The 18,617-nt window shown below is 38.5% G+C and overlaps 1 protein-coding gene across 1 annotated transcript in view; it reads left to right on the top strand.

The window, feature by feature from the left end:
• Positions 1 to 18,617, top strand: part of LOC115413880 (neural-cadherin) — a 527,604-nt gene that overhangs the window by 111,579 nt on the left and 397,408 nt on the right. The gene's annotated exons all lie outside the window — the stretch shown is intronic.

The following is an 18,617-nucleotide window of genomic DNA, read 5'->3' as shown; positions in this document are numbered from 1 at the left end:
TCAGGTGTTGAAAGAGAACAGAAGCAAAACAGACCATCTTCACGAAACAATGCTGGGGGTGTATATGTGGGGGTGCGGTCTAACTGGCATAAACCGAAAATGAAACACACCCTACTTTTCAGTAACCCAGTCATCTGAGTTCTCGGTCAAATTTCCTCCCAAGTGGACACTCATTTACCTCCAACCGCAGCCCAAACATTAGTGTGTGGGCCATGGCTCAGAGAGAGGGGTCGTCCAATAACAGAAGGGTTGGCGGTTTGAATCCCGCTCTGTCCATGTGCTGTTGTGTCCTTGGGCAAGACACTTCACCCTCCTTGCCTCCAGTGCTGCTATTCACACTGGTGTATGAATGTGTGTGAATGTTCGTTGGTGGTCAGAGGTGCAGATTGGCAGCCGCGCCTCCGTCAGTCTGCCCCAGGACAGCTGTGGATATAGATGTAGTTTACCACCACCAGAGGGAGAATGTGAGAGCGAATGAATAATGAATCCTCTGTACGCGCTTTGAGTATGCGTTCATAGAAAAGTGCTATATAAATCTAGTCCACTATTATTATTATTATTATTATTATTATTATTATTATTATTATTAATTGTGCAATACAAGTAAATTTGCCTTGCCTTCTTTCGAGGAAAAGTTATATCATGATGTATATTGTAATCGTTTTTATCACCCAGCCCTACCTTGAATGTAATATTCAAATTAGTAGAATGGGTATAAAATTCTTTCGGCAAACTATAACATGATGGTCAAACAACATCTTTATCAGACCAAGGAACATGGAAAAGCAAACAGCAACCCAAAAAAATCTCAAGTACGTTTCATTTCTTTCAGGCAGGAGGCTTTTTGCAGAGTTGACGATAGATATTCTCTGCCTTTGTGCTCACAGTTATGGTGAGATAATGAATAAAAAAAACCCTGGAGTGGACCTGTATGAGATGAGAAACTTTAAACCCTACGCAGACTTCTAATGAAAGAAATTTCGATCAAGTGACTTTTCTTTTTGACCAGTTTCTGCAGGAGTGTTGTGATAAACTTATTTTGTCTTTTCTTTCTGACTTGTAATGTTGTTGCTGAAACTTTATGGCAAATCTTCCACCCGCAAAAGTAGAAAGTGTTACTTAGGGCACATTTTAGCAATTATTTAAGTTGACTTTTGATCTGTATTTGGGTTTAGACTGACTTTGAAAAAGAGAGATTAAAGAAGGAACACAATTGTGGTTTGAAGGGGGTGGTGGGGGTGGTGGTTGGGGGGGGGGTAAGGAAAACAAGAAGGCTTTGTTTTGGCGCTGCAGCATCACACAGCCTCCCTCAGAGCACTTGGCACTTTCTAAGCAGCTGTAGCTGTTAAATAATTCCTAAATATGCTGCGTTTAATTTGCTTGTGAATCTTTTTTCTGCGCTTAATTGTTGAGGCTGAGTTTAAGAGGGACAGGAGACAGACGCTTGTAATCCCCGCTGAATCCCCACACACCTAAAGAAGACTTAATAAAGCCAGAGATCATAGGATTACCTCAGCTGAACTGTCCAACACACACACACACACACACACACACACACACACACACACACACACACACACACATAGACGTAGGTTGTCCTGAATGACTGTGGGACGTTCTGAGTTAATTAAAGTATTTAGTAATTAGTAGATTCTTAAATAGGGGACACATTGTCTTTCCATTGTGCTGTGAAGTTTGCGTCACCTGGGGTATCCAGCCTAATACCTTCTAAGTGGAGCGGCAGAGCGACGGCTGTAAACAAAAGCTGATATCACAGTCGGTAAGACGGTCTTTGATCCTGCGGGTAACAAGAGTAATCTCAGGAAGGACTGAATAATTATTGGCTTTTGGAGGCCAAGACCAGAGCCGGACAAGTGTCATCGGGAATCTCTAACCAATCAGATCTAAGCCCAGATGCGATGTTCTGTGAACTCTTTGTCTGGGGTTGTTGGACTAATTGAACACATGGAACTATAACTGATTAAAGATGCTCTAGGGGACAAAAAAAAAAAACAAAAAACTAAACAAAAACAAACTAATGAGATGCTACAGATTTTGCATTGATCACAAATCCTTCTGATCGCAGATTTCAGGATTAGTAAACTGAAGGAAAATCTTTTCATATAATACAAGAGTCAATCATCATTTGTAGATTAATGTTGTTTAAACAGTGTTCTATTTCCAACCTCATTAACAAATGTTTTTGTTTTTTTTTTTCATGATGATTTAAACAATGTCTCCTGGGTGCAGAGTGTGTAATGAAAACAGCGTCCTAGTAGTTTAAGAATTGTTCTCTATTGCTGCATTTATTTATAGTTTTCTGTCTCTTTCCTGCTGTGCACTGTGTGTTATTGTACGCATCTCCGAAATGCCATTTAGATGCACAAAACAAACTTCAAGGTCAGCAATTACAAACCTGTCGGTGTGTTGCTTATGTTAAGCATTGCACTGTTGACTAAATAGGTTATTTTTATTTGCCAAATTCAGATAATTAACAACCTCATAGGTGCACAATTTATTTAAGAAGATAAATTTGATTCAACTTAACTTCATACGTGTGATGATTAATTACCTCTGCCTGGAGATGTTGCCATCACTTTGCTTTGTGTGTTTGCGTGTTTGTTTGTTTGTTAGCAAGATAACTCAAAAAGTTATGGACGGATTTTTATGAAATTTTCAGGAAATGTTGATACTGGCACAAGGAAGAAATGATTACATTTTGGTGGTGATCAGGGGTGGGGGGGCAGATCTGTCTAGGCAGAGGTCTGCGCTCTCCGAGTGCTTTTCTTGTTAGATTTTGTGTTTCTGTTGAAAATGTGTTTTAGTAGCCTTTTATTGCAAGTTCCATAGTGTTGTTCAGGAGTATCTAATATGCATATTCCAAAAAAGACAAAGCAAGTTGAGTGATGGTGTTATGTAGGAACACGGTGTGCACTTAGACGTGGTAGGGGAGGCTACTTTTCACCACACCTGTTAACATTGTCATGGCAGCATCTGTTTTATCAAATCAAATTTTATTTATATAGCGCCAAATCATAACAAAAGTTATCTCATGATACTTTACATATAGAGTTGGTCGAAACCAAACTCTAAGCGAATTTACAGAAACCCAACAGAATCCTCCAGGAGCAAACACTTGTGACTGGTGACAGTGGCGAGGAAAAATTTACCTTTAACAGACCCTGACTCCTAGAGGATGGCCGTCTGCCTTGACCAGTAGGGGTTAAAGACAGAGGGTAAAGGGAGAGAAAAAGAGAGAGTGATAGAGTTAGAGAGAGACTGGGGGACAGGCGGAGAAGGGGGAAGTAGGGGGAGACACATGGATACAGTTATATGCAGTTTTATGATCATATCCTAATTTTAACAAGGTTCCTTGAGTCTAAATCTAACTAAATTGGAAGGTAACATATAATAATAATAAATTTCATGAAAATCCGTCCATAACTTTTTGAGTTATCTTGCTAACAAACAAACAAACACAAACGCGCTCAAACACACAAAGCAAAACTATCACAATACCCCCTGGTGGTGGTAATAATAATGGATTAGATTTCTTCTTCTTTTCAAGGCACCCAAAGCGTTTTACATTATTTACATATGATATGTTTCTTGCTCATTTGTGTGCTCAATGAATGTGGGGGTGATCAATAAAAGTAGAGAGCGACTGCTGTATTAATGAGAAGGAGGAAAAAGAAACAGAAATAAAACATTATTTTGTGATATGTCCTATCGAAGGAACTTATCTCTGGTCGACTGCATGTTCTCCTAGTGTCTGCATGGGTTCCTTTCACTGTCCAAAGACATTAGATTAGATTAGATTAGATTAGATTAGATTAGATTAGATTAGATTAGATTAGAACTTTAGTGATCTGTTGGGCAGAGCACTCAGGAAATTGAGGTTCCTTAAGCAGCACAAGAAATGCCACAAGAAAAAATAGGATAACTATTAAAAACAAAACAAAACAAAACAAAAAAAAAAGTAATGAAAAAATTGCAATTGCACATTGGAAAGTACTAATTACAAACCATTGGCAAAGTAGTAATAATAATAAGAAGAAGTAGCTTATTATGTTACACTGCAAAAATCATAATCTTACCAAGTGTATTTTTCTCATTTCTAGTCAAAATATCTCATCACACTTAAAATAAGACATAATCACCTAAAGAGTAACTTTTAAGTGAGATATAAGAACTTATTTTTAGACAACAGATCTTGAAAATCTTATTTCAAGAAATCGTACCAACATAATTTTCACTTGTTCCATTGGCATTGGATTTTTTTGCTTAATTCAAGATATTTTTTTTTGCTTAATTCAAACAAAAAAAAAAAAAAAAAAAGAGAGAGAGAGAAAAACACACATGGTAAGATTTAGATTTTTATTCTGGTGTATGCACAATATGCAGTATATATATAGTTTCATAATCACAGAATAAAAGTGAAGCGTTTTAATAGGTTTAATTGTCTCTCTAAATTGCCAATTGATGTGAATAGTGTGAATAATGGTTTTATTTTTAAGTAACTGCCCTTGGATGAACTGGCGAAGTGTCCAGTGTGTACCCTCCCTTATACTCGATGTCAGCTGGGATAAGATGCAGCCCCCTTTAAGCAGTTATGAAAAATAAATAAATAAATATGTCTTAAACTGCAAATAATCATACAGTCAATGGTGAGAGATAAGTAAGTTTTGATCCAGAGTGAATTACAATATGTCGTCATTCACATATTATATTTGTCAGTTTAAGACGATAATTTTACAATTCACAGAAATGGAAGTTTGGGGTAAACTGTGAAAAATAGGGCCATGTATTGGTGGTGACTGTAACTCTCTCTTCAGGATATGTCCAGATAAGACCAGACTTGTTGTGGTTTTTGTCCCTTTTAATACCTTCTCACATCGATCTCAAAGAATGAGGTGGAAAACCCGCAGTAATGGCTGTTTTGGTGTTGGTTATGTGTATTATGTCCCATTCACAGGGCCGTAACTCTGAACTACATGTTATGTTACTATCTTCACCACAAACTGCAGCTTTCTAAACTGGTATAATAATATTATAAGTAGACAAACATCATATATGTAGTTGATTCAAACATGTCTCTTACCATCGACTGCCAATTTTTTTTAATATTTCAGTCCTATGGGCTTTAGTGGAAGGGGTGGATTTCACCTCTTTGTGTTGTCAATGAATGCATCTTTGTGTGTACTTTGCCTTGAGTTTTTTTTTTTTTTTTTTTTGTCAGTGTGGATGCAGCAAAAAATAAAATAAAATAAGAAAATAAAGGCAGTGGGTAAATACACCACCACACATTTCAGAAAGATCTTAAGGTCCTATCTAAGTGTTGATTTATGTGAATCTATGTATTGTTTTAACCCATAAAGACCCAGTGCTACTTCTGTGTCAGTTCCCAAATGATTTTTTCTCTATATTAATATTTCTTAAACAATTTATTACAATTTATTTTAAAAAAAAATTATACTCTAGATTTTTTATTTTTATTTTTTTAAGTGTTAATCGGGTATTTTCCTATATTTAATTCACTGATCATTTAGATGTTCATAATAGCTCAGAGTAAATTCAAAGGTTATTATATCAACACAGAGAAAAGCGAAGAAAAACTGACTTTTTCTTTAAAATCTCTCATTAATTGAACATAAACCCGGTGTGTCCATCCAAAGTCATTGATCCAACTCCATGGGTTTTATTGGTGAATCAATGTTGTAGAAGATGATGGTGTTTCCATGGTAACTGTGGAGCCTCTGAATGTCCAAATGGGTCATATGTGATGACCATGAAAAGATGACAAACTGCATTTTACACTACTTATTGACTTGGATTAATAGGATTAGTCAATCAACAGGGATTAGACAGGTTAGATCAGTAGATGGTTTTGGTCACCAGTGGCTCTTTGGGTCTTTATGGGTTAATTAAAATGTTACATACTTTACCTTTGTCCATGGCATTGTGACAGCCTAAGTGAAACACGATTTTGTACATTTTTACATTATCTGTGGTATTTCTGAGCAACTGAAATTCCCTTGTCTTATTCTGTGAAATACATTTTCTAATTAACTGTTGCACCGTTGTCAGTACATCATGCGGGTCTATCAGTCAGTGTACAGTGTTGCAGAGAATTGGCAGTGTGTAGCCTTTCAATTATGAGTAGCTCTGCTGGACCATTAACCCAACCATTTGTATCATTTGCAATTAGTGTTCGAACTAAAACTTGATCCCCCCTCCCTGTCTCGTCTTCATCCCTTTCTTTAATTGGCATTTCCTTGTAAAAATGTGAAAAAGTCACTTAGACGGCGGCAGCTTTCCATTTAAACAGATTATGGATGGACCAGTGAGGGCCAAATAGCTCTTTGTAATCCTCACAGAGGACATTTAATTAACTGGCCTTCTTTGCTATTCTCTCTTTGTGTCTCTATTTATCTCAGTCTTTGTGACTTTTTTCTCTCATTTCACTTCTTTCACTTCTTGTTTCCGTCTCCTTTTTTGTCTCTGTATTATGTGCGTGTATTGAGGACACAACATTTGGGAACTCACACACTGCAGGTGTTGTCAGGTATAATGAAACTCTTTTCTTCTGAGGCTTGAAGATGCGAATAGTTAGTGCTATATGCTAACACTAAATGAGAAATGGCAAAGTGGAGAGAAGAACGGGGGCGCGGTGAAATGAGGACTTCCATGTTATCCCGTCAGTACTGTCAGCATAATGGAGAGTGTGTGGTGGTGGACGGGGTTTGGAGAAAATGAGGTATAGCACGGAGTTAGAGAGGTGCTGATTGGGGTCATCGAGGAGACGAGTGGGAGAGAAGGAATCTGTAGTTGAGTGTCTTCCTGTCAGACATCCTCTAAATCTATCAGAGCATTGGAGGATGCATCTTCTTCCTGAAGCATAGAAGCATATTTATGACCTGCACATACAAGATGCACATCCAGATATGCACAGACACTCCTAAAACTAGGGATAGCGATTGAGAATCTGTTCTGTTTGAGAACCAGTTCCCAGTAGCTCAATTCCTTGGGCTCGTTTGCCTGCCTGCTTAAGGCGGCCATACACTGTGCGATTATTTCGATCGTTGCACGCAGCTCCATCTCAAACTGTGCGAATCAGTCGTACAGTCAGGCTCACGATTCATGTTCTCACACTGTACGGACCGACGCTCGTATGCGACCTGACTGCTCACACTGTAGGACCATACACCACAGGACGCACGACACGTTTGAGTGTTGTATCCGGAAATACAACGTTAAAATATCAAGGAATCTGTAAAAGTGCATAGACGATTGTGCATTGGCGTGAGTCACGAAATGGTAGTGCTAAACAAAAATCAACGAGCTGCTTTGGTAATATGTGCCATTATCTGTGAGGAATCAAAAAAGAAGAAAAGACAACGATGTGTTTGGTGCAGGCATTGGTTGTCCAGACGTGGACAGTACGGGCTGTCATCCAGGAACTAGAGGTAAGCTGCAACAGCCAAACTGCACTAGGACAACAGCCAGCTACTGTTAGCTTGTACACTACTGTACGCGTCTGTGTTCACGCATGCACAGTGTGAGAATTTGAGGCACATCGGTTCGTGGCACTGCTTTGACAGTACGATACACTCACGAGGAGCGAGCAGGATTTCAAACAGCTCCGTTTTCCTTGCGAACACACGATTGCTGGTCGTGAGGTGGTCGTGAGGTGCTAATCGCTTCTCTTTACCCCATGTACACTGCACGAAGCACGACACACGATTAGAGGCACATCGGGCCCGATCCCAGAAAGAGTCGCACGAGTGAGAAATCGTCTCTAAACTCGCACAGTGTAAGGCCGCCTTTAACAATTTCGCCTTCGTTGCACATATCATGATGTCAAACGTACGCTGCATTGTTTTGGTTTAGAATGTAGCCAACGTGGTGTCGAGGCAGAAACGCTCCAAAGTATGGTTATATTTCACACCGAAAGATGACACCAGGGCCACTTGTAACACTTGCAAAGCTTCCATTTCTTCAAAGCGGGGAAATCCCTCCAATATGCTCAAACATTTGTCTACACAGCATGCAATTCATTTGTAGGAATGTCACGTGTTTGATACGCTACTTAGCAACACTTGTTTACGTGGAACCGACTCGACTCGGCTCGGCTCGACTCGGGTACCAGTCCTATTCCTGGAGACCGTTTCCATTACAGGATACTACCGACTTTTCAGTACCTGGACGTCATAGCTATGCAGTGCGTTACTTCCGTGTCGTCTGCTTAGAGAGTTGCTGATAAACTTGCTCATTGCATGTTGTCTCGTCAAGCTCATCCTGAATTTTTACGTTGGCCACCAAAGACTGAATCTCCTGAGTGAATGGTGTAGTTTTGCGGGCTGTCATCATGTAGATTAACCTACCGCTATATTTACTGTAAACTTCCGCATCTGTTTTTTGTAAAATGGCAGGTCACAGAGACGACTCTTTGACCAATCAGTGGTCTGCAGTGTTTACATGTCACGTTTTAGTGTCTGGTCCCCAGTCCTGGAACCTTGGCGGTGGTGATACCAAAAAACTAGTACCGGGTACCAGATTCCAGGTCCTTTTTCATAATGGAAATGTAAAAAGGCCGAGTCAAGTCGAGCCGAGCCGGTACCACGTAGTGGAAACGCAGCATATGACACCAGGGTGTCATCTGGGCCTGGTTCTGGGGGGGCAACAAATGTCCTGCCCCCTCAAATAAAAATTTCCGAAAGGTAGGGAAAAGGAAAATGAGGTGCACAACACTGGGAGACAGAGGAATTCGTAAAGTGTCGTAAGTTTCACTTTCACCTTCACTTTGTACTGTCTTGTGACCCCCCCGATATATTTTCTGTGCAGAGATGGAAATATAAAAGACCGTTAATCGAAACAAACCCGTTTACACACTTTTATTCCTACACCCAATAAGAATCGATAAGAGAACTGGATCGACGAGTAAAATCAATAATGGAATCGTCCAATTCTTATCAATTCCCATCCCTACCTAAAACCTTCACATTTTTTGAACAGGCTTTAAAACATGCGTGAAGGATCAGGAAGAAAAATACACTTAACATGATGACATGTAACAAATAATATTATGCACACAACTTCACCCGTCCTGAATGAGTCAGACTGCAGCGCTGCACATTATTCAAGATGAAGACGCTGCTAAAAGTTTTAGTAAGTAAAGGCAGGCATCTGTCAGCTGACCTTCAGGAAGTAAACAAAGTTGTAACAGAAATTTAGAACAAAGCGTTGTCAACTGTGGCGGTGTTTAAGATTATGTATTATTGTCAGTAAAATAAAACATTCAGACGGTGGTTCTTTAAAGAAGTGAAGCAACAAGTTGTATTAAAAGTAAGACCATAGTTCTGCAATGAACTCAGCAGATGGTGACGCAACTGCAGTGGCGAGAAAAAGTACATGAACTCTTTAAAAAAATGATAGGTTTCTGCTTGAATTAGTCAAGAAATATCGATCTCTGATGCCACAAGTACAGACAAATATAATGTTCTTAGCCCTCAAAGACAAAAAAGAAAGAAAGAAAGAAAGAAAACAAGGATTGAAAGAAACAAAGAAAGACAGAAAGAGCCCAGTTGTCTTCCAGTGTTGAAGGAACATGATGACCTTTTATCGTACATACATTCTTCCACCTCCACAGTGAAATACACAGTGAAACAGTACCGTTCTCTGTCCTCCTTGTCACATTTGTTCTTCTGCTCTTTTCTTACTATATTAATACTCTGCCTGCCCTCTCATTATGGTTTAAAAAAAAGCACAAACAGCTGATTTCAAAGACAATTAAAATATTTTATAGTCCTTTGCAATTATCCACCGGTATCCCTGGCCTTTTTTTGGAGAAAAGATAATTAAAATACTAGGCTTTTGGTTCCTTTATTTGTCTTTCTTTCCTAATCTGTTGCTTTCTGGTTAAATTCAATCTTTATCTAACATGAACAAATATGAATCAGTCGTGTAATGTACATATCTGTCACTGATTTTACTTAATGGAGTAACTGAAATTATTTAACCTCCTTGTACTTTAGCAAAGTACAAGCTTTTTTTTTTTTTTTTTTTTAAATTAAAGAAGTACCTATATTGGAAACATCATGATGCAACAGTTTTTAAATTTTTTATGGAATGTCCTTTGTGGTGGACAGTTTTCTTTGTTTTTTTGTAGTTGTGAAACTCTTGTCCACAAGTGTGGACAGAAAACCCATAGCTGGGTCTTAGGAGGTTTATATGCTGAAGTGATTGATGCAGCTGGTCATTTATTTATTTTTTTTATTTGTATGTTTGTTTGTTTTTTTTATTCTTAACTGTCTTTCTGCAAGTCACAACGGTTAAGTATTGCAGGATGTACATTTATTTATTTTTTACAGTGGATCTGTCCCCAAATTTAATGACCATATCACCCAACCATGAAAAAAACACCAGTAATTGATGTTTTTTGCACATCAGCTATGCAGAAAGAGCGAAGTCCTACTTGTGGTTTCTTTGATGCACACACTATCTGGTTTTTAACCGGAATTCAGAGGTAACACAGAGGTTAACTAAATCTTTTACTTTGCCCAGGAGCTTTTTTTTTTTTTTTTTTTTTTTTTTTGAGGCCTTTACTTTGAGTTATGAGGCCTTCAAAGTTGTTTTCAATACTTAACTGAATGAAAGGTCAGTAATAAAGTAGCCTTAACTTACTTTTGATAACTATAATTCAGATGAATGAAAATTCAATTATAGTGAGACAAAAGTTTAATTCATGTTGTGGACAAGGTGAACATATCTGAAAATACATTGATAACTTACACAGAGTAATATTGAGAATGGCATCCATTGAAATGCATAAATGTCTATGTAAAGATAACAGGACAGTAAAAAAAATATTAAAAATACTAATAAAGGCTATTGCGTTATTTCTTTCAGCATAGATTTGTGGACGTAGATGCAGTATATGATCGTCAAGGATGTGACTTGAATTTCTTTTTTGATTCTTTTTGTAAACGAACAGTTAAAGCGTCCTTGTGATGTTCATAGAATGAGACGAAGCATAAAGAAGTGGTCAGTACAATTAATTTATAATTTATTGTAATTATTCAACCACAGTAAGAAATGATGTTTTCAGGTCTGATCGTAATGTCTTTCATTCCTGTTGCTCTGTCACGCAGTCCAACCCCAAAGGAAACTGATTACAGCAATGCTTTTTCCAGTGCAAGGTTCTTCATTGAATTATCAGTTCAGAAACATGTGACGAGGGAGTCAAATTCATGAACATTCTTTATGGTGGAAGAGGTGTTGAATCTATCAGTGTATCTACAATTTATGTCTTTTTATTACTTTGACTCACATGCTTTGTTTTTCATCTGGACAGTTTCACATTCATAAAAAAATCATGCAGATAAAAACGCTTAATGCAGTGGTTCCCAACCTTTTTTGGCTCGTGACCCCATTTTAACATCACAAATTTCTCGCGACCCCAGACATTCAAAACAAGGACACTTTTTTTTTGCTAAAATTGCTTAATTTTTGATCATGTAATAATTTGCTATACTATGTTGCAAATAAATTTTAATAAATTTTAGACAACATTTAGGCTATATAATGTCTGTAATACACATTTTTGGTGTCTGCTTCTCAATTTCTCTTGGAGATGTCTTTGCGGGGCCAGGTGGGGGAAGATTTCTTTCCATTCTCCGTTAGGATTTCTAACTGCGACTGTGTCTGGGCAGGTTGAAGCGTAGTAACACATGCAGTCACATGATCGGGTCAATCAAGATATGCCCTCTCAGATATTATATCCTGCATTTTTTTGAACTAGATTTTTATTAGGAAAAGTGTGTGGTGTTTTAATTATCATAAAATATATAATGAATCATTAAAAATATTTTCTATTAAGGTCAAAACACAGTATTCAAAATCTCTCTGATGGGAAATTTTAGAGACAATTTGACACATTAGTGTTGCTAAATGACCCACATTTTTACTTTTAAATTCATTTTTGCTTTAGTTGGACCATAAGGGATTTTCCAAAACGAGCTACTTTATACTTAAATAAATGTTGGAATGGCAATCAATTAAAATTCGCTCTCTGACGGGACATTACTATGTTTTGACCCATTAGTAATTTTTAAAAAAATTTTTTTTAACAGTTACTAGAAATGTCAGGCGACCCCATTTGAATTCCAGGCAACCCCACGTGGGGTTGGGAGCCAAAGGTTGAAAAACACTGGCTTAATGACTTCTGATCAATCTAGTTTTAGTGCAGTTTTTAAAACTGAATGAAGAATTTTTATTAAAATAAGTTGTTTTGATATTAAAGACCAAAAACATTGACTCTCAAAGATTATTTTAGCCAAGCATCCAAAACAGTGACGCCTTTCTATAAATCTATAATTCATAAACTATTCTTCATAATTAGGAGCTTACCTGAAAACCCTAAGGATGCACCTGTTTCCTCATCAGCCTGCTCTACTTCTCCGACCTGCAGCTGTGTATCCTGCACACAAAATAATTCATTAATGGTGACATTTTCATGGCATTTATAGACTGAAATTTATCTCTCTATTATATCCTCTCATTTTGTTTCCTCCTGCTGGCAACCTGAATGCTAACCTACAGGAGCGAGAGAGCAGGGTTATCTTGCTAGTTAACGTGGTTAACATCAGCTGACATTATTTTCCACAGTGGAAAGGACAGTGACATTAGATAAGAGGTTTAATTTTGAAGTGATGTGCCTTCTGATTTGTTCATTTATTACCTGTCTGCCTGAGAGCCGGGGTGATGAAAATGCTTGTGGTGCCGTTGCAAAATAGAAAATGAGTTGACGTTGATGTGGACAAACTTGCATTGTGTGTCCAGATGTGCATGAAGAAAGTTTGAGAGCAGGTTTCTAACAAGCATTGCTATCTGAAAGACATAATGAAAACATCTTTGTCTGTGAGACGCCTTTAGAATTCTGGAAATCCTGTCCTTAGTTTTGTTGAGCTGTGCAGGCCTTATATAAGCCCCACAACTGGGTTTCACCTTAGAGGTGAACGTTTGTTTTATGGCTTTTTGAAAGGAGTTATGGAGTAGCGGCTCTACTCTGAGTCCCTCCTGGATGTCAGAGCTCTTCGCGCTATCTCTAAGGCTGAGCCCAACCACTCTGCGGAGGAAACTCATTTCAGCCACTTGTACTCACGACCTCGTTCTTTCGGTCTTTACCCAGAGCTCATGATCATAGGTGAGAGTCGGAATGCTGATCAGTAAATTGAGAGCTTCGCCTTTCAAATTAGCTCCCTCTTTACCACAACGGATCAGTTTAGCATCGCAAGGCTGCCCTTTGTCACCGGTTCTGTTCATACCTTTTATGGACAGAATTTGTAGGTGCAGCTGGGTGGTGGAGGGGGTCGAGTTTGGTGATGGGAGGAACTCATCTCTTGCTTTTTGTGGGTGATGTGGTCCTCTTAGCTTCATTGAGCAGGATTCGCATCCAAGTGCGAAGAGACTGGGATGAAGATCAGCACCTCCAAGTCTGAGGCTGTGGTCCTCAGCCAGAAAAGGGTTGAGTGCCCACTCCAGATCAGGGAGGAAGTCCTGCCTCAGGTGGAGGACTTTAAGTGTCTTGGGATCTTGTTCACAAGTGAGGATAGGATGGAGCGGGAGATCGACAGACAGATCGGGAGTAGGGGAGTATAGGGTGGACGTTCCCTTTTTGGCGGCCATTCAGTCCCTATACCGAAGTAGTGCGAGCTCGGTCCGTGTAGCTGGTAGTAATCCTGCATTCCAGAGTCCTGGGAGAAGGGACGTTTCCGACATCCAACTCAGTAAAATGCATTGGAACGCCTGTCCAAGCTGGAGGTCCTAGTTGCAAAGTGGGGGCCAGTTCGAAGTAGCCCGACCTCACCACAAACTACAACGTGGTGTCAACACAACAATGGCGGTGCACAGTGTGCAAGTTCGCAATGAAAAGAACTTTCACAATGTATAATTAGCTCATCCGTCATTTCGCTTCTTCCATCTCGTTTGCATATTTGAGAACACTGTACTGTCGACAGTCAAAATGCCTCTTCAGTAACAAAGGAAACAGGAGCTTAGGTCTGCGATCTCCATGTTTGCTGTTTATGTTCAACATGGATCACCTGGAATATTTTGAGGTCAGATGTCGTTAACTCCAAGTGAGATATATTCAACCTCCCAGGACTCTGGAATGCAGTGTAAGGTTGGACTTTGCTAAGGCATGTCTGGTTCATACAGCATTGTTTTTAGCTTAGAGACTCAACTGTCATGCTTTCTTTGACTGCCTGATTAAATTACATATTCAATGACAAGGACTTAGTCATTTGAATGGTACTGATTAAAACATGCTGTTCATGTTGTTCCTGACTTATAGTTATCAAAATAAGTAATACACTTCAAATATCCAGGATTTTTGGTTTAAAATACACCAGAATTTATCATCTGGTTGCATTTTATTGTGCTGTTTTACTGAGGGGAAGCCAGTTGTTTCTTAGGAATTGCTTCCTTTTTGATAAATACTTGATTCTGATCCTGTAAGCCAGTGCCCTATTAAGTCTTTTTATAGTTTACATTATAGTTTACCGTACTGTGGCGTGACATGTACCTTTGTGACTCTTATCCCCCTTTAGCCACAGTTTCAGTTCTTTATCAGTGAATACTTAGACTACTTTTCGTTGTGTGTGGAGTGTTTGCAAATGGGCTATCCTTGCATATACCCACTTTGTGAACAAGATAACAAGAATGCACTGTCAGAAAATGAACACATGCTTGAACTGCAACCTACTGGAGCAAATAAGGTCAGTGGCCATGGGAAAGCCTTCTGTAGCACTATTAGTAATTGCAGGTCCCACTGTTTCTAGGGATTGCAACATATCATTAGATTCAGTGAGATGCATTAGTGTGAGGGATGGCAATAGCACCAAACAGTATCTCCCTATGGTCCTTCATTAGTCACTAATCCACTGATGATCGTTATTAGTGAGAAAGGAGTGTGTGTTTGTGTGTGGAAGATGCATTTCGGCGTGGTGCTCTGTATATTAGGCCGGTGATTTATTATCTGGGTAATGCCGTCCCTTCTTCCCCAAAGCTGCATTGTCCTTTTGCCAATTAATTCTGAATCTGTTACGACCACAGGGAGGGAGGGAGATGGAGAATGAGAGAGAGAGAGAGAGAGAGAGAGAGAGAGAGAGAGAGAGACAGCAACAGACATGGAAGGAGAGAGACATCATCAGCAAATACAATGGTTGAACCCCTGAGTCAAGCGCGATATCTTTTGTAAAGATGTGTCTGGTTAATGCCACTCTTCTGTCTTCTTTTGATATTCGCTTATGTTTTTTTTTTTTTTTTTTTTTTTTAAACTTGTAACTTTCTCCTCCCTCCCTCTCTTTAATGCCATTGATTTATGCAATTGCTTGCTTGTTGTTTTCTTTCTTCGTTCTTTTCTTAATTCTCCCATCTCACACTTTTGGTTGTTCTGCTGTTTCTATAACAACCGCAGGGTCATTTCTCAGCCTCTGCGTTTCACTCTTAATCCTGTTCATGCGACACTCAACTCCTATTTTTCTTGCCGTGCTGTATATTACTTGATTGCACCCCCCTACTCTTTCCAAAATTGCTTCTTATTTTCTCCTCTTCTTTCCCTCAACCTTCCATCCTTTCAGCGTTTCAGCTACGCACATTGCTCTTCCATCTAGAGAATCTAAAAATTGAAGATGGGGAAAAATTTGTCATCCAGACTTGCTGTTGAGCCAACAGTTAATAATGTACAAAAATTACAGGGATAATGTTTGTGGTTATATAAGAATTTCAAAGAAGAAACAAGTTGGGTTTTTTTTCCAACAGGTACCAAAACTAACACAACTGAAACCAGTTCTCTGGCTACAGAGCTGAAATTACTCCCTTGCCCCCTGCTGTGACTGGCAAATATTGCTCCAATGATGGTGTCTGTACTTGTGTGTGTTGTGTGCACATATTATTTTTCTTTCGTAAACATAACCAGAAATACAGGTCACCACTTATTGCATGTATGTAGAATCTGAAGTACATGTGCGTGCTTGTTATACGACATGGTAATAGTGATGAGATCTGTTAGTGTGTTTTACCTGTTTCAATATGATTGCTGTTTACTGCAAAAACAAATAGCACAGCCTTGATTATAATTACGAGTTGAAATGCAAAGATATCCTTTTCTCTAGTTTATTTTGCATCCTATTTCTTTTGTTTGTTTGGATGTCCACAAGACACACTCTGGAAAGAATCAGATGACAGCTGAAAAGAAGTAATTGAATATCAGTGACATAAAAGAGGTTTTAGAATTGTCATCACATACTATTCTGATTTTTATGCATTTATTATTTTTCGTGGCTGCATACCAGAAAGAAAAAAATTGATAAAAGCATTTGTGTATGCATGTATGTATTTGTATGTATGGAAACTCCACCTATTTACTCTCCTTTGCTTCATACTTGTTTAAAAAAAAAAAAACATTCATGCTACCGTTTTTCATCCTTGATATGTTATTGTGGTAACTTTATTTGCGGGTGAGCTTAAAGAAACTGTTTTCCAAGGTCAAATCAAGAGAAGTGAAGCTGCCTCTCTGAGCATTTCTATGCTTGTGTTGACATTGACAAACACCCTTTACAAACTCAATATTAGGTTTTAGGCTTGTGTAAACAGCTCTAAGCTTCATTGTATAGGCTCTGGTGTGTATGTACCATTGTCATGTACAGCTTTCCAGATGATGAGGCCATTTTAAGTCTCTGCAATACCATTTAAAGAAAAAAGAAAATGAAGTACAGTATAATAAAGCAAAAATAAACAAGTGGAGGAACAGTCATGGGGAATTTCTATTCTATCTTTACGAATATATTCATCCTGTACATTTGTATGATACTAGGCCTTGCAGTATTGTGCAAATGTATTAAACACACACAAAGAAAGCATGTATTTCCCTCTTATATTAGCTTTTTTTTTTTTTTTTTTCTAACTTGTCTCGTCCAGTATCACAACATCAGAATGGTGGTCTGGCTGCCTTTTGGTGCTGAACAAATTTGCTTTGCCAAGGGAAAATTCCTTAAGTATATTAGGCACCCCTTGATATTCTACTGTCTTTGTAATGAGTTTTGTTGAACCATATTTCAATGCCAGACCTGACCTGGAGGAATGGGTGGGGCAAGGAAGGAGAAGGTGGCGAAGACCCTCACAAGAAAATATCAACAATACCAACATTAGTCGCTTTTCCATTAAACATCTGCACAAAACTTTACTGATGTTTACTAAATATCGAAAAAGCAGAAGTGCATAATGTCGTTTTTTCCATTAAATCACAAATGCGATGATTTGTCTATGTATTATCACGAGATGACACAAGAAGTCATTCCATAAACATGGTGACGAACGTAAATATGATGTTTATTTACAGATATATTCATTATTATTATATTTTACCCCTCTATCCCATACTAAATTTTAAAATGATTGGGTTTCCTGGTGTGTCCACACATACCGTGACATGTTTCTTCTTCGTCGCTTGTTTCAATGCATGTCAACATCCGTTTTTTTTAATTCACCTGACTCTAGTTGCGAAAAAAGGTCTTTCCATTGCAGTTTTGCGTGATATACCATTTGCGCTTCGCCCGAAAAACCACCTCTTGCCAGCGCAAAAAACTTTTTAGTCGAAAAATGAGAGTTTTGGCGAAATTGTCGTTTTTCCATTAGGTAAATTTTTATGCGCAAGTTATACTTGCGCAATTTGAGGGTCAATGGAAAAGCAACTAATAACAACCATGGTGATAATTATAATGGTAACAATAACAATAACAAGCAATGAGTAAACTGGGGAGAAAGACAGAAAACAAACAAATAAACAAAAAAATAAATAAATAAATAAATCAGACCCATTAAATGAGGAATACAAGCAAAGAAAATATCAAGTCTTATATTATCTACAGTATTTGCCTTGTCAAGGGTACAAAGAATCTCCATTGGAAGACAAAAATATTTACTGCTCACTAGGGATGGGAATCAAGAACCGGTTATTTTTGAGAAGCGGATCCCAGTAGCTCGATTCCTTGGAATCATTTGCCTGCCTGCTTAACGATTCTGCTTATCGATTCCGCCTTCGTTGTGCATGCGCGATGATGTCATGCGTACGCTGCATTGTTTTAGTCAGAATGTAGCCAACATGGCGTTGAGGCAGAAATGGTCCAAAAAGACGACACCAGGTCCACTGGAACACTGTCAAAGCTTCCATTTCTTCAAAAGGGTGGAATCCCTCTAATATCCTCAAACATTTGTCCACAGCATGTGATTCATTTGATACACTACTTAGCGGCGTTTGTGAATCTAGAGGCTGAGTGAACACCAGGCTGTCACCCCCCACCCCCAAACCGGGCCCAGCATCATCTGTTATTATTTGTACATACTGTATATGTTATATTTTCTGTGCAGAGATGGAAATATAAAAGACAGTTAATGCAAACACACCAGTTTGTACTCTTTTATTCCCTCACCCAATGAGAATCGATAAGAGAATTGATAAGGAATCGGATTGATAAGCAAAATCGATAATGGGATCGGAATCGTTAAATTCTTATCGATTCCCATCCCTACCGCTCATAGTCCTGATCAAATACCCT

The sequence above is a fragment of the Sphaeramia orbicularis genome, chromosome 3, assembly GCF_902148855.1.
Source record: "Sphaeramia orbicularis chromosome 3, fSphaOr1.1, whole genome shotgun sequence".
Classification (NCBI taxonomy): Eukaryota; Metazoa; Chordata; class Actinopteri; order Kurtiformes; family Apogonidae; genus Sphaeramia; species Sphaeramia orbicularis.
Note: the sequence above shows the minus strand (reverse complement) of the source record. Positions and strands in the feature narration are given on the sequence as shown.